The sequence below is a fragment of the Nicotiana tomentosiformis genome, chromosome 8 (genome assembly GCF_000390325.3).
Source record: "Nicotiana tomentosiformis chromosome 8, ASM39032v3, whole genome shotgun sequence".
NCBI classification, from domain to species: Eukaryota; Viridiplantae; Streptophyta; class Magnoliopsida; order Solanales; family Solanaceae; genus Nicotiana; species Nicotiana tomentosiformis.
Genome location: NC_090819.1, coordinates 93290657 through 93300827, shown reverse-complemented (window position 1 = coordinate 93300827; position 10171 = coordinate 93290657). Strand labels below are relative to the sequence as shown.

General features: G+C 39.5%; 1 non-coding gene across 1 annotated transcript; it reads left to right on the top strand.

The window, feature by feature from the left end:
• Positions 1-7907: 7907 nt before the first annotated feature.
• On the top strand, positions 7908-8012 carry LOC117277135 (small nucleolar RNA R71). Its single transcript, XR_004507419.1, has one exon. It is a non-coding gene; the product is annotated as a small nucleolar RNA R71 (small nucleolar RNA).
• The last annotated feature ends 2159 nt before the right edge of the window (positions 8013-10171 follow it).

The window sequence follows — 10171 nt, the reverse complement described above, 5'->3', positions numbered from 1 at the left end:
TTCTCTGAGCTCGGGGAGCCCAGAGCCTTCCTTTTCTTCTTCTCTCCTGCTACAGCCCTGAGCTGCCCCGAAGCAGTAGGATCAACGGGCAGGTCCCCATCCCATACCGAAGGCCTAAGCTCAATGGTCTTAGGCAAGCCTGTGAACAGAAAAGAGAAGAAATGAGAATATGATGCTAAAAAGGGAGCCTAATGTTTCTTATTCGGGAGAGAGATATGTTTCTCCCAAATGCATACACAAGTATACGTGGTCGTACAAGTAATAAAATGATAAGTCGAGTGTCGAACCCACAGAGACTTGTATAAACTACCCACTAAATTCACCAAGATTGTTATTCAGTCGAGCCAATTCGAGTTCAAGAGTTTAACTATACTAAACTATAATTCTAAGTAGTAACTAAATTATCAAGCAGTAAAATGGTTGTTGTGTATTCAATAGAGACAATATTCCAGGGGTGTGATCGATTCACCACTCCTATTGTGTTCTAGTTAACTCTCCCTTTCATATAATTCACTCATGATTGCTAATTAATCGAACAATTACTCTCATAGCCTTTTCCCGAAGTACTACTCGCCTATTCAAAATAGATTAACGCCTATATTCCTATGAAATCAACCTATTAAGAATGCATTAAGATTATGATATTTAATTAAGCACGGTGACTAGGTATATTTCTATCCTAACCACAAATCCGCCCCCCTCAGAGTTAAGATTGTGCTCTCTTCAATTCTTCTCTAATCTAAACATGGCTTTCCTAATCATAGCATAGATAGTCAATAGAACCTAACTGTTGGCCAGACAATTAAGCAATTAATAACAGAATTGAAGAAATAACCATATATTTGTGAATTGCAATCAAGGTTAAGTCAACATTAAACAACAATATTCATGGCTAAATCACAACCCCAAAACTATGGGTTTTAGCCACTCATGATAGTATCAAACAAATTTATAAGTGTTGGGTAATTGAAAATACTAAGAAAATATGAAGAAATTTGAGATATCCTTGCTCCCGAATGTTCCTTGTGTGTTTCTAGGTCTAAAGTGTGTCAAAAGTCTAGAAAATAATATTTTTCCATGTATTTATACCAAGTAGGGTCGGACCTAGACGAAATCTCCCTTTCCTAGCCGAAATAGGAAAACTTGCAAACTTAATGCTTTCCATGTGTCACACTAATGCTTTTTCCTGTCATACCATAAAAAAACTCAGTCTCTGAACTTTGGAAATTTCTGACAAAAATTTGCCCTAATGCGTCGCACAGTGCCTCGCACTAGTGTATTTCTTCAGCAGTTGCTTCTTCCTTGAATTTTGACGTCCAGAATTGATCCTCGACCCCCGAACATGATCCCGCCTTAATCCCCTGGGCTTTTACTCAGACTTCAAAGGTCCACATAGCTCGAATTAGTTCCACAACATCTACATAACTCGGAATTGCTCCAACAAGGCATAAAACACACAATAAGTGCAAAACACTAGCGGTTAAAGCTCAAACACAATAAAAGTGCAGTAAATTAAAGTGCGATAAGCAATTAAAATACGCAATTATAGCCTACCATCAACACCCCACACTTAAACCATTACTCGTTCTCGAGCAATCAAACTATACTTTATATAGACACAACCTTTTTAAACAATCCTCCTAACTCATTACACCAAGAATATTTAAAATAGACTAAGCACAATAGTGTAACATCATCACCTCAAGATTTGACTCACAAGCACCACGCATTTTTCATAGCCCGCTCACTTACTCTAACGTAGAGGTCAAGCATTACCTTTCCTTTATGAATCAAGTGTCCTCACACAACAAAAGAGAGTAGTTCTACACTCAATAAAATTTAAGAACAATTAGGAACTCAAGATAGAAAGAATTCTCTCACTCTCAGAAACAACATTCATATGCCATAAAATATGCACCATAGGCTTTCCCGTAGTGTACTGCTCTACTAATCGAGCTTATTCAGTCTAAGATCAAGTAGGACTTTAATTAGTTATAATTTAGGTTGCGGGACAGGTAGGATACATTTAGATATAAGAGTGACTACACCTCCCTAAGCACTTTAATACATACACTTTAATATTTAAAACCACACGCTTATGTCAAACCATAACTCCACCTTCACATCAATATACATCAACTCCCTACTTCTTTAAGCATAATTACATCAACAGTTACCACTTTTAAGGAATATTTTTCACAACAATATAACTATTTTTCTTTCTTTTCTTTTTCAATTCAAGTGGCTCTCACTTTTTCAAAACAGTACAACTTTCTCCTTATTTCATTAGTTTCACTGAAAAGCCAAACCAACTACCCTACACTTTAACTTTTACAAAGTTCATAACAATTCCAAGTGCTCATGAGAGGTGAAAAGGTTCAAATAGATGGTTAATTCAAGCAAATGGGCAATGTTTGTAATGTGGTTACCAAAGAAATAGGATTACAGGCTCAAAGGTTTAACTACGATACATAACAATTAGGCGGGTAATATATATATATATCTGGCTCAACAAAGAAACGCCTATATCACTTCCAAGACTGAACAAAACTACTATTTCGCTTTGCAAACACACGGGGTGAGTTCTAGACATCAAATGCAATGCACAAAATAACACACAAACCTACACATACATGGCACATAACTCACTCGGGATTGGACTCATCAAGACACTCTAGTCAAAGCAGTTAAGCAAAGTTAAGATCATACAATTTAAGGTACTTATACAAGAGTCAAAAACTAAGCTTACACGTCACAACCAAAGTACTCACTATTCTCAAGGCATAACAAAGTCAAAAGATATTGCTTCAATTCCAATCACAGCACACTAGCTCCTACTCCTAAAAGAAATACATCTAACTACACCCGGTCCAAACAAAACCCTTGGAAAAGAACCGCGACACAAAGAAAAACCAAGGGGTAATTGCTACAATACCTAAAAAAGAAAATCTTTTTGCCTTTTTCCTTTCGACTTAAATCCCTCAAAAAAACTGTTTAGGAGATCCATTATCGGGAAAAGTCCTAATTTTCTGATTTTTGTTTTTGCAATCAAAAACTACTACACTAAGCTAAGATAGCACAGAAAATCACCCAGACAATCTCCTCACCCCACACTTAAAATTGTGCAATATCCTCAATGCACATTATAAATAACAAGAGGGTAAAAAAGACTCTCAGGTAGGCCAAAGGCCGAAGAATTAGCAGCTCACGGATACTCATACTTCCCCCAGGTATGGTCCTTTGTGCGGCTATATCACACTTAGTTTTAACCACCTGCTCGATTTTTTGCACCCTTCCAATGGCTTTGCTTCCTATGCTTATATTCCACAACATCAAAACAACCACTACAAAAATAATATAATAAAAAAATAAAAACAAAAGAAAGCAGAAAGTTGGGTTGCCTTCCAACAAGCGCCTGATTTAACATCGCAGCACGACGCAGGGCCTCGCTTACTCATCAGCGAATACAACATTGGTCTTCTCACGATCAATTATTCCTCCCCAATGGTGCTTGACTCTTTGTCCATTCACTAAAAATTTCCTTTCATCATTTAAAGCACGCAACTCAATTGCACCATAGGGAGTGATTCTCACCACCTCAAACGGGCATGACCATCTTGATTTTAACTTCCCAGGAAACAGCTTGAGCCTAAAATTGAACAATAATACCTGTTGTCCTGGATCAAAGTGATGTGGCTTGATACGCTTGTCATGCCATCTTTTCATTCTCTCTTTGTAAACTTAGCATTTTCATAAGAGTGCAGCCTGAACTCATCTAACTCATTCAACTGCAAGAGTCTCTTCTCACTTGCGACTTCAAGGTCCATATTCAACTTTTTAATGGCCCAGTATGCTTTGTGTTCAAGTTCAACAGGCAAGTGACATGCTTTTCCATAAATGAGCTTATACGGTGATGCCCCAATTGGCGTTTTGTATGCAGTTCTATACGCCCACAAGGCATCATCTAACTTTGCAGCCCAATCCTTCCTATTCACACTCACTGTCTTCTCTAAGATTTACTTTATTTCTCTGTTAGACACCTCAACTTGTCCACTTATTTACGGATGATATGTCGTAGCAACTCTATGGTGGACTCCATGTTTAGATAGAAGGTTATTCAACAATCGATTGCAAAAATGTGTCCCTTCATCACTAATCAAGGCATTTGGAGTCCCAAACCTCGAGAATATGTTCTTTTTCACAAACGCAGCTACCACCATGGTATCATTTATTGGCAATGCGATCGCCTCTACCCATTTTGACACGTAGTCAACTGCTAGCAAGATGTATTTTTTTCCTATGGACAATGGGAATGGTCCCTTAAAATCTATCCCCCACACATCAAAAATCTCGACCTCCAGGATGTTATTCAAATGCATCTCATGCCTCTTTGTGATTGTTCATATTCTTTGACACTGGTCACACTTCTTTACAAATACATGGGCATCCTTGAATAATGTTGGCCAAAAAAAACTAGATTGTAATACCTGTGCAGATGTTCTACTATGATGGCCATCATAAGGTGATGCATGACAATCATACAACACTAATTCCACCTCCTTTTCTGGAATGGATCTCCTCATCAACTAATCAGCACACTGCTTGTACAAGTATGGCTCATCCCAGTAGTAGAAGTTCACATCATGTAAAAACCTCTTTCTAGCTTCAGATTCAATTTCAGGAGGAAGTACCCAAATCACAAGATAGTTCACATAGTCAGCGTACCATTGGTAAGGGTCTTGGGTGATAGTAAAAAGTTGCTCATGTCTGCCCGAAATTTTTCAAAGGCCCACACGACGACTAACAACTCATTTTTAGTGGTGATGTAATTTAGTTGTACATCATCAAGAGTCTTACTCGCATAGTAGATGGAATAAAACATCTTGACTTTCCTCTGGCCTAGCACTGCCCTAATAGCATGGTTACTTGCATCACATATAAGTTCAAATGGTAAGGACCAATCTGGTGCCGCAATAATGGGGGCAGCCACCAACTTCTTTTTGAGCTCTTCAAATGCTTTCAGGAAGGCATCATCAAAATTTAAAGTTATGTCCTTTTCAAGCAACCTGCACAAAAGGAGTAGCAATTTTTGAAAAATCCTTTATAATGCGCCGATAGAACCCCACGTGTCCCAAGAAACTCTGGATACCTTTCACAGAAATGGGTGGAGGTAATTTTTCAACCGCTTCCACCTTCGCCTTATCAACTTCAATGTCGCTTCTAGACACTCTGTGACCCGACACGAAGCCTTCCTGCACCATAAAATAGTACTTTTCCCAATTCAACACTAGATTTGTTTCTTCACAACGGGCTAACACCTTGCTCAAATTCTTCAAATAGTCGTCATAAGGAGACCCAAAGATTGAAAAATCATCCATAAAGACTTCCACAAATTTTTCCACCATATCGGTGAAAATAGCCATCATGCATCTCTGGAAAGTGGTTGGTGCATTACAAAGACCAAACGGCATACGCTTGAAGGCGAAAGTGCCATAAGGACAAGTAAAAGTGCTCTTTTCCTGATCCTCTGGGCATTTGACAATCTGGTTATACCCCGAATAACCATCATGAAAGCAATAATATTCATGCCTCGCCAATCTCTCAAACATTTGATCAATGAATGGAAGTGGGAAATGGTCTTTGTGGGTTGCTTTGTTGGGACTTCTGTAATCAATGCAAACTCTCCACCCTGTTACGGTGCGAGTAGGAATTAGCTCATTTTTCTCATTCTCTACCACATTCAACCCCCCCCCCCCTTTGGGCCCATATTGCACTGGGCTTACCTAGTTGCTGTCAGAGATAGGAAAGATGATACCTGCATCGAGCCACTTGATTACTTCCTTCTTCACGACCTCTTTCATAATGGGATTTAAACTCCTTTGCTGCTCAACACTGGGGCGGTGTCCATCTTCCAGAAAGATTTTATGCATTCAAAATGATGGACAGATTCCCTTGATGTTAGCAATTGTCCACCCAATAGCCTTTTTATGTTCGTGAAGTACTATGAGCAGTTTTTATTCTTGTACATTAGTCAAGATGGATGAGATAATCACTTGCAATGTCTCAGATTTCCCCAAATAAGCACAGCGCAGATGCGCTGGAAGGGGATTAAGTTCTAGATTTGGAGCTTCTTCAATAGATAGCTTAGGAGGGGTCAGAGTGACAGGCCTGTCCAACTCCTCAAATCTCCCAAACCCATGGACATAACTGCAAGACATGTCAAGTACTTGCTCAATTTATCCCGTCATCTCATCTTAACTGTCTTCTTCATCCCCAATCAAAGCTCGTTCAAGAGGATCTAAGGGGCTCATACAAGGCACCAATGACGTAACACCACTTTCCACCACAGAAATCATGGATAGCTCTTCATAGTGGGCTGGCAATCTAAGTGCTTTATACATATTGAATACCTCCACTCGATCACCAACTCTCGTCGTCATCTTTCCTTTGCATACATCAATAATAGCTCGGTCCGTGGCTAAAAATGGATGCCCCAAAATATATGGGACTTCGTGATCAGGCTCGTAGTCCAAGATAATAAAATCAGCAGAGAATATGAAAGAACCCACTTGAACTAACACATCTCCAATCACTCCTTCAGGATGAGCAAGGGAGCAATCAACCAACTATAATATTACCATTTTTGGGCGTGGCTCACCCAACCCCAACTGTCTGAACACAGATAGCAGCATAAAATTGATGCTCGCTCCAAGATCACACAAAACTCGCCCGACTGCATGCTTACCAATCGAGATTTGGATAGTGAAACTACCCGGATCCTTCAATTTCTGAGGTAGCTTGGTTTGGATTCTAGAACTACATTCCTCAATGAGTGCCACAGTCTTGAATTCATTCAACCTCCTTTTATTTGCCACTATGTCCTTGATGTATTTTGCATATTTGGGCACTTCTTGCAGGATGTCTACTAGTGGAATATTGATTTGCACTTGCTTCAAAATATCAAGAAACTTTTTATACGAAACATTATCCTTCACTTTCTGCAAATTTTGAGGGAACGGAGGTGGTGGCCTCGCAACTAATGGTGGAGCTGGCTTCTCTAACTCCTTTAATTTTTCTAATTCCGACTCAATAATGGTCGACTCCTTATTAAGGTCACTTGTTTTCTCTTTTTCGACTAGACTTCTTCTAAATGTCTCTCATTCCTCAATGACACATCATTAATAGATGCCTTAGGATTAGCCTCAGTGTCTCTTGGAAGAGCTCCAACTGGTCGAGTATTTTGGGCACTGGCAAGTTGTCCCATTTGTCGCTCCAAATTTCTCATTGTTGCTGCTTGGGCCTGCTGATCACCCATTAATTTTTTCATTATATCCTCAAGGTGACTCGTTGAGTTTTCACGTTGTTCAGCCTAAGGTGGTCTATATTGTTATTGAGGTGCTTGAGGCCTATATTGATTCTGAGCACCTTGGTTTCCACCCCAAGAGAAGTTTGGGTGGTTCCTCCAATTGGGGTTGTAGGTATTCCCATACTGGTTTGTCTAGCCCCTATTTGCATTACTACAGACAGACTCTGGATTAACTGGGCATAAGTCGCTTGTATGACCCTCTCCACATACTTCACAAAACAATTAAACTTATTGTACTGGCTGGGTTTGTTGCTTGTTAATAACCAAGGTTATCTGATTGACTTGGTTGGTCAATGTGGAAATCTACGCTGATAATGCAGAGACGACATCTAACTCGAGAACCCCTGCAGATTTTTTACATTGTGTGTCTGCCCATCTCTCCTTGCCAATCAGGATTGCTTTTGGAGAATTTGTTCAATAACGCATATATCTCATCAAAGCTTTTCTCCAACACTTGACCTCCAGTTGCAGCATCCACCACAATCTTTGTTTCGGGATGTTGCCCTTCTATGAAAGTGTGAGCTAACACTCCATTTGTCTTATTGTAATGAGGACAGTCTCTGAGCAGCCCCTTCAACCTCTCCCAAGCTGAGTATAAAGACTCCCCCATTTTCTGTTTGAAGGCGACTATCTCACTTCTGATCTTTGCAGTTTTGCTTGAAGGGAAGTACCTTGCCAAAAATTTCCTTGCCAGATCATTCCATGATATAATAGAATTAGTTGGTTCTACCTTCAGCCATCGCTTTGCTTCGCCCAATAGAGAGAACGTGAAAAGTGTGAGCCTCACATAGTCTGGAGTGACTCCGTTGGTGATATAGGTATCACTAATCTACAAGAAGTTTAGGATGTATTGTTCTGGATCATCGTGTGGAAGACCCATAAACTGTCCATTCGCATGTGGTAGCTGGATCATGCTCTGTTTCAGCTCAAAGTGCCTAGTGATTCTGAGTTTCACAATGCTGGAGGTGACATTAGCAATGCTGGGCATCGCCACCTCTTGAACAACCATATGTTGCTCCTCTACCATGTTCATAGGAAATTGATCAAGTGTCTGAAGATTATTTGTATCCCTTGCTTCCCTCAACCTCTTGTGAAATGTTCTCTCAGGTTCGTGGTCAAAGCCTTGAAATCTGTCTTGGCTTCTGACCCTGCGCATTCAATCAAAGTTCGGAAGATCAAAGCAACAATCAAGTAACGTTAGACTTGACGAAATAAACAATGAAAGCAAAAACTAGAAAGTAGTCAATATTCAAGTCCCCAGCAATGGCGCAAAAAACTTGTTGCTCCCAAATGCACACGCAAGTATACGTGGTCGTACAAGTAATCAAATGATAAGTCGAGTATCGAATCCACAGAGACACTACCCACTAAATTTACCAAGATTGTTATTCAGTCGAGCTAATTCAAGTTCAAGAGTTTAATTATATTAAACTATAATTCTAAGTAGTAACTAAATTATCAAGTAGCAAAACGGTTGTTGTGTATTCAGCAGAGACAATATTCTAGGGTTGTGATCGATTCACCAATCCTATTGTGTTTTAGTTAACTCTCCATTTCATACAATTCACTCATGATTGCTAATTAATCGAACAATTGCTCTCATAGCCTTCTCCCGAAGTACTACTCGCCTATTCAAAATAGATTAACGCCTATATTCCTATGAAATCAGTCAATTAAGAACGCATTAAGATTATGATATTTAATTAAGCATGGTGACTAGGTATATTTCTATCCTAATCACAAATCTGCCTCCCTCAGAGTTAAGATCGTGCTCTCTTCAATTCTTATCTAATCTAAACATGGCTTTCCTAAGCATAGCATAGATAGTCAATATAACCTAACTTTTGGGCAGACAATTAAGCAATTAATCACAAAATTAAAGAAACAACCATATATTGGTGAATCGTAATCAAGATTAAGTCAACGTTAAACAACAATATTCATGGCTAAATCACAACCCCAGAACTATGGGTTTTAGCCACTCATGATAGTATCAAACAAATTCATAAGTGTTGGATAATTGAAAATACTAAGAAAAGATGAAGAAATCTGAGATATCCTTGCTCCCGAATGTTGCTCGTGTGTCTCTAGGTCTAAAGTGTGTCAAAAGTCCAGAAAATAACATTTTTCCATGTATTTATATCAAGTAGGGTCGGACCTAGATGAAATCTCCCTTTCCTAGCCGAAATAGGAAAACTTGCAAACTTAATGCTTTCCATGCGTCGCACTGTCCCTCGCACAGTGCGTCGCACTAATGCTTTTTCCTGTCAGACCACAAAAAACCCAATCTCTGAACTTTGGAAATTTCTGACAAAAATATTCCCTAATGCGTCGCACAGTGCCTCGCACTAATGCATTTCTTCAGCAGTTGCTTCTTCCTTGAATTTTGATGTCCAAAATTGATCCTTGACCCCCGAACACGATCCTGACTTAATCCCTTGGGCTTTTACTCAGATTTCAAGGCTCCACATAGCTCGAATTATTTCCACAATATCTACATAACTCAGAATCGCTCATACAAGGCATAAACACACAATAAGTGCAAAACACTAGCGATTAAAGCTCAAACACAATAAAAGTGCAGTAAATTAGAGTGCGATAAGAAACTAAAATATGCAATTATAGCCTACCATCAAGATCTTACCATGAGAATGGGCCTCCCAGTGGCCCTTCGAGAGATCGCGCCATGTGCCATCAAAATAAGGCATCTACGAACAAATTCCTTCGATCCACTCCTTGAACCTAAGAATGGCGTTTGGGACTCGAGCAGCAGCTACACCACCACAAATACTAGTAAGGAAAAAG